Below are 6640 nucleotides of genomic sequence, written 5' to 3'. Positions count from 1 at the left end.
TTGACCCTGTTTTATTACGTGAAGAAAGCATTCTCGTGCAACTCGTGCAAACAAGAGTTATGAAAAGTATGGTGGAGAATTCAAGGACAAATTATAAATGACATTAAAGTGAGGATAACTGTATATTCGTCCAGTTTTGATCATTGACATTCCTGCTGTGTATTAGTAACTTTTGTGAACAAGATTAGAATGTTGCTTTTGCACATATACACATTGATTGGACCTCTCAACCAAATTTCATACCTTATTTTAGGAATTTTTAAGACAATACATTTTCAAAAGTTTGTTGAATGTGTTTTGATATTTAAGTGCATTGTAGTTCATGAATACCAAGTTAAAAATTAATAATGGCAACATTTCTAGGCCTTGATTGTAAGCCACTAGACTTCTGTAATGATAAATGTTTAATGTATTAAGGGGAATATACTCTTTTAGTTTTGGAATGTGGCATTCCTTGACCACCGTATCTTTTCTTATGCACTACTTTGTAAACAAACTAAATAATGTGTTTTAGCTCACATATGCGAAATGAAAAGCAAGACAGTGAACTTATTTCGCATTCTTTCTTTAAATTAGAATCTGTAGGACATTGATAAACGTTTGGACAAAGTGAAGCACTATTATTTTCGCACCAAAAAGTCTTAATTGTTGACCTTGAATGTACACAAGAAGTCTTATGTAATTCAACAATAACTTTCTTGTTTCAGTTTTTCTCATTTTTATTTTAGTGAGCAATCCTTAGTGTACTTATAACAGTTGAAACAGTATTCATTTCATTTACCAAAACCTTGTACATTTTTCCAGGTAAATTTATAATACCCCACCCACTTTTTTCTAATTTCAAAGTATGCGTCCCCTTAATTCAAACAATTAAAAAAAAAACCTTTTTCATTTAAAGTATCTAAGTGAGAAAATATACAGCGGCACCAAAGATAACTGATTTATATGAACGATACACGGGTACACCAACTCGCTTCTTGAAAAAGTATATTATACATGTGACAGTAGATTTTCCGTTATACCACAGTCACACATACGGCGCGGATAGCTACGTTTAGCTACGGATAGAAACGTAGTAATTCGTACCGATCCGTAATTGAGCCGTACAGATTGGTACGGATTGATACGGGTTACTACTTTAAGGTACGGCTCAGGTTCGGATCAATACGGATTACTACGTCTCTATACGTGGCTAGACGTAGATGTCCGCGCCGTATGTGTGACTGGGGTATTAAACAAAAGATAATTAATAGATAGTTTCCTATTCAATTATTTACTGGGGATAGGGATCGATGCAATTGTTTTGTATCTTCCGCGGTTTCTGTTTACCCACCTGTGGTTTATTTGATCTGTGTTAGAAAAAACATAATTGAATGTGGTGAATTGCATAACAATTTCTTTTGATGTCTTAATTATATTAATGCATTTCATTTTAGGAAAAAATAAGAGGGTCATTGACCCTTAAACGCTCACCTGTGTAAAAGGCTTCAAATGTACAAATTTAAGTTTATATAAATATCAAGGCTGTAGCTATTAGGATTTCAGAGGAGAAGATAATCGAAATTTCTAATTTATTAGCCTACATAACATATATGTCAAACACATTGGTATTGCTATTTTTGATCCGAGGGCAATGATTTTAACAAATGTGATAGACAATTAAACCCTTATATCACACGCAAAATATCAAGGCTCTAGCTATTATGCATTCAGAGAAAGGATTTTCAATGTTTCTTATATATAGGCATATATTAAGTACATGCAACACCCAGGGGCGTGGCAATTTTGACCTTAGGGCAAAAATGTGAACAACTAAGATAAAGAGTCAAACCCTGATATCACATGGCAAATATCAAGGCTCTATCTATCATGGATTGAGAGAAGAAGATTTTCAAAGTTTCTTATATATAAGAATATAGTATATACATCTCACATTCACGGGCGTCGCCATTTCTGATCCTAGGACAATCATTTGAACGAAAGCTGTAGAGTGTCAGACCCTGATACCACCAGCAAAATATCCAGGCGCTAGCTACTACCGTTTCAAAGAAGAAGATTATTTAAGTTTTATAGCTGAAAACCTATTCTTAACCATAGTGACCCATATCTATTCAGTGAACCATTTGAGGGCTACCCAGAGATCATTTGTGTAAAGTGTTATCAAGATCCATTCGGTGGTAATGGAAGAGATTTCGTTTAAATAAATTGTTGACGACTGACGGACGACAGAGACAGCGTGATCACAATATATCACCATAAACATTTCGTACTCAGGTGATCTATAAATGACAGTTTTCACTCACATGGTCTTACTTTCTTAGCAAATTCCGGCAGTGTTATAATATGCCTTGTTTTACATTTTACGAATACGTTAAACAAAGAGTCATGCCCTATCCGACTGGCTCAATTCAAGTGGTACTTTCATCGAAGAAACGGTGGTTTTGGTTGACCAGTTCGACATCTGAATAATATAGCCAACCCTTTTAATTTGGGTGTGAAAATTTAAGAAACCGCGGCTTGATCAGTGCGTGGTATCCGATTAAGTGGCCTTCTTCCATAAAAGTACTAGTTTGTAAAACAATACAAATTGTCGACGAACAACATCTGGTCAAAATAAATCAGAGCGGTTTTTATGCGTGCCACTCAATAAAATTACAAAACAAATATTTGAATAATACGGTGCCCCTAAAGTGACATGTTACACACTTTTTTCCACTTAGGTAATGTGAGACTTTTTTTATTTCGTTTAAACGAAATAACTATTTCGTTTAAACGAAATCATTTCATTTTAACGAAATAAGTTTAAACGAAATCATTTCGTTTGAACGAACTAACTAATTCGTTTAAACGAAATCATTTCGTTTTAACGAAATAACATTTCGTAAAAACGAAATCATATCGTTTTAACGAAATAACTATTTCGTTTAAACGAAATAATTTCGTTTTAACGAAATATCATTTCGTAAAAACAAAATCATTCCGTTTTATGAAATGATTTCGTTTAAACGAAATGTTATTTCGTTTAAACGAAATAGTTATTTTGTTCAAACGAAATGAGTTCGTTTAAACTTATTTCGTTAAAACAAAATGATTTCGTTAAACGAAATAGTTAACAAAATAGTTATTTCGTTTAAACGAAATCAAAAAAGTCTCACATTACCTAAGTGGAAAAAATGTGTAACATGTCACTTTAGGGGCACGAATAATAACGATAGGCAGATGTTATCGAAATACAGCCTTATATAAATCATGTGAAACTTGAACGATTTTTAAAGATTTTTTTCCTGTTAAAGTCTTATAGGGAAAAAGTTTGAAAATCTTCTTGTCGAAAACCACAGGGCCTAGGGCTTTGATATCTGGTATGTGACATCATATAATGGTCCTCTACCAAGATTGGTCAAATCATATCACCGGATTGAAAAGAGGCCCCGCCCATGGGGGTCCAAAATGTAACATAGATTTATACAGGAAAAAAATCTTCTTGTCTTAAACCACAAGACCCAAGCTTTCGGTATTTTGTATGTAGCATTGCCTGATTGCCCTCCTGATTGTTCAAATTATTACCCTGGGGTGAAAAGAGGCCTAGCCCCGGGGCTCCCAGCTTTACATAGACTTATAAACAAAATACAGAAAAATTGGGGCGGCTGGGAAGGTGTAGATAAAAGGGTTGGATGTTTGGGGAAGGTGGAGCAACGATGAATATTCAACGGGGAAAACATGTTCCCTACACGCAGCATTCCTACAACATCGCAGACACGAACACACAGATAAACAGACAACCTCGCACTTAACCTACTCTCAGCCAGTTACACAAGACAATGTAAATAAAATCTATCCCTGCTGAGAAAGGCTCTAACATAAGTGACTAAATTCCAGATCATATAAAGTAAAACATAAAAATAGAGTCAATCTAAGGTATTATTACACCAATGTTCCAACAACTTGTCCGAAGTCAGAGCACCAAGCAAGCTGCAAGACAAAATTCCATTCACTCCGTCCGCTTTTAGTAGGATTTAGGAGTCTTACACTATTAGTCATAGCACCATCAAATAGGAAAGCGTAGCGATTGACTGTAGAGGGATATATTACTAAACATGCACTGTGCTTAACGTTTTTGGCATTTTATCATTTTTTGATAAATTTGTTGACACATATGAGCCGTGCCATGGGAAAACCAACATAGTGGGTGTGCGACAGTTTCTCCAATTCCAATAGGCTTTAAAAGCGAACAGCATGGAGCCTGACCAGACTGCGCGGATGCGCAGGCTGGTCTGGATCCATGCTGGTCGCACACCAAATATGTTGGTTTTCCCATGGCACGGCTCATATTACAAATATTTGATTAAAATAAGCATTATGTTTAATTCTTCGAATTTTATAAACTACAACTCAATAGTATACCGGGTGTGTAAGGCCAACTTTTAGAAGTGTATTTGTTTTCGTTAAGGTTTGAACTATATTTCTTTAAAATTTCAGAAGATCTGTTGTTCAAGTTTGGTGAAGATCGAGTGAGAAATATTCGACTTAGAGTGCGGACAAGCTTTTGACAGACAGACAGACACACAGACAGGAGTAAATCAATATGTCTCCCACACCACTGTGTGGTGGGAGACATAATTATATGATTACAATACATCTATATTTGTTGGCGATGTCGCGATGATTTCGATCAACCGTTTGGACTTTAAAACTGTTAACTAGTTATCAAATTAACTGAAAACTGACAGCCCCTAATAATGGTAGAGATAGTTAACCATGCACGCACGCTACTCCTTCGTCCCTTATGATCTAGCAATCAGATAAAAAGAATAAAAATAGCAATGGTGAAAAATCTGTTACTATTTACTATTTCTGTATCGATTTGAAAAACCCGCCACTAAAATGTACTATGCTCATTTAGATGATGTGCAATGGCCTATGCCATGAGACAAAATTAGCAAATCAGACTGCATGATGACGTATCAAACCTACAGGAATTGCTAGCTTATGAATGTGTTCACTTTTTTCCACTCTAAGACTTGTGCAGGGGGTGGGGATGAGGGGGGCTCCTACTGGTTAAGGTCGCTGACTTTTACTGCTTTTCATCGAAGTCCATTCGAGCCTTACTCGGGAAGTTGAGTTCTTCAAGTGTGGTGCACTCTTGTGTTGAAATAATGCATGGAGGGGCACCTTTGGGCTTTCTTCACCACCTTAACTGGAAAGTCGCCATTTGAATTCAATGTCTATATTTCAAAGCTATTAGTCGGTCAGTATATTGGTATGTCTAAATAAATATGATATTAGTTTATCTATAGAAAAGCAATACAAATCTCGTTAAAATACTATTTTAATAAATTTACAGAAAGATGTGTTGCACCAAAAAAATGGCAGCAACGTATTTTGGTAGTCACTACCAAAATGCGTTACACTTAATTTGTACACATCCAACGCAAAACGGTAATAATAATAATCTCATGATTTACAAAAAGAACTACTGGGACGATCCGGCTGATTTTCGAACGTGCCTGAAATTTTAACATTCTGACCAAGTTTGGTGAACATTGTATAAGAACTGCTGAAGTCAGATAGGGAACAACTTTTTGAGCTCCCGGCTCTTGGCAGGTGTTCTCATAATACGGATGCGCAGGCTGGTCTGAATCGTGGCTGGTCGATCGCACTGTGTTGGTTTTCTCATGGCGCGGCTCATATATTTTCCAGCTACATCATTTTCCATCTTTCTTTAAAAGTAAATAATCAAATGCCATACTGAAAAGTTAAACGATCATATCTTTTGGGCTTATAAACCGACAGAACGACACACTTCTGATAAAGAAATTGGTAAAAATCATAAACATGAATCTTACCACTTAATGCTTGAATACAAGTAGACAAGAAAACTACAAGTTTGACAGTTTAGTCCAAATAGTGGAAAACGGCGTAATCATAAAATAAGGTCATATGAGCCGCGCCATGAGAAAACCAACATAGTGCATTTTCGACCAGCATGGATCCAGACCAACCTGCGCATCTGTGCAGTCTGGTCAGGATCCATGCATTTCTCTTCCAAACCCTATTGCATTTAGAGAAACCGTTAGCAAAGAGCATTATCCTTACTAGAATGCGCGGATGCGCAGGATGGTCCTGATCCATGCTGGTCACAAATACACTACCGGTATTTTGGTTTTCTCATGGTGCGGCTCATATTACATCTTGTATCGATTTATTTTCTTGATTCCAAAATATGGTCGTTCGTGAAATATTTGGTTAACATACTAGTACTGTTCAATAGTACATTGTATTTCAGTCATGTAATTATGGTGAATACAAAGAACGGACTAAGCTGCCCTCATATGAATTAGAAGAAAGAATAAACGACATAATGTATCCACATAAGTATCAGCACGAACGAATGAACGATATAAAATGTCCACACGTGAACCAGAATGAAATAATGAATGATATAAGATGTCCACACATGAATTAGAAAGAAAGAATGAAAGACATGGGGTGTATACACGTGAATCAGAAGGGAAGATGATTGACACAAGATGTAACTCTCACGGAATTATTAGTGAAGTTTGATTCACCGAGATATGAGGGAGTTTACGCCTGCAAAATGCTATTTTGAAAGTTTTGCGAGCGCCTCGGGCTAAATTCTGTG

This window comes from Mercenaria mercenaria, chromosome 19 (genome assembly GCF_021730395.1).
Source record: "Mercenaria mercenaria strain notata chromosome 19, MADL_Memer_1, whole genome shotgun sequence".
NCBI lineage: Eukaryota > Metazoa > Mollusca > Bivalvia > Venerida > Veneridae > Mercenaria > Mercenaria mercenaria.
The sequence above is the reverse complement of the archived record's forward strand: the minus strand, read 5'-3'. Positions refer to the sequence as shown.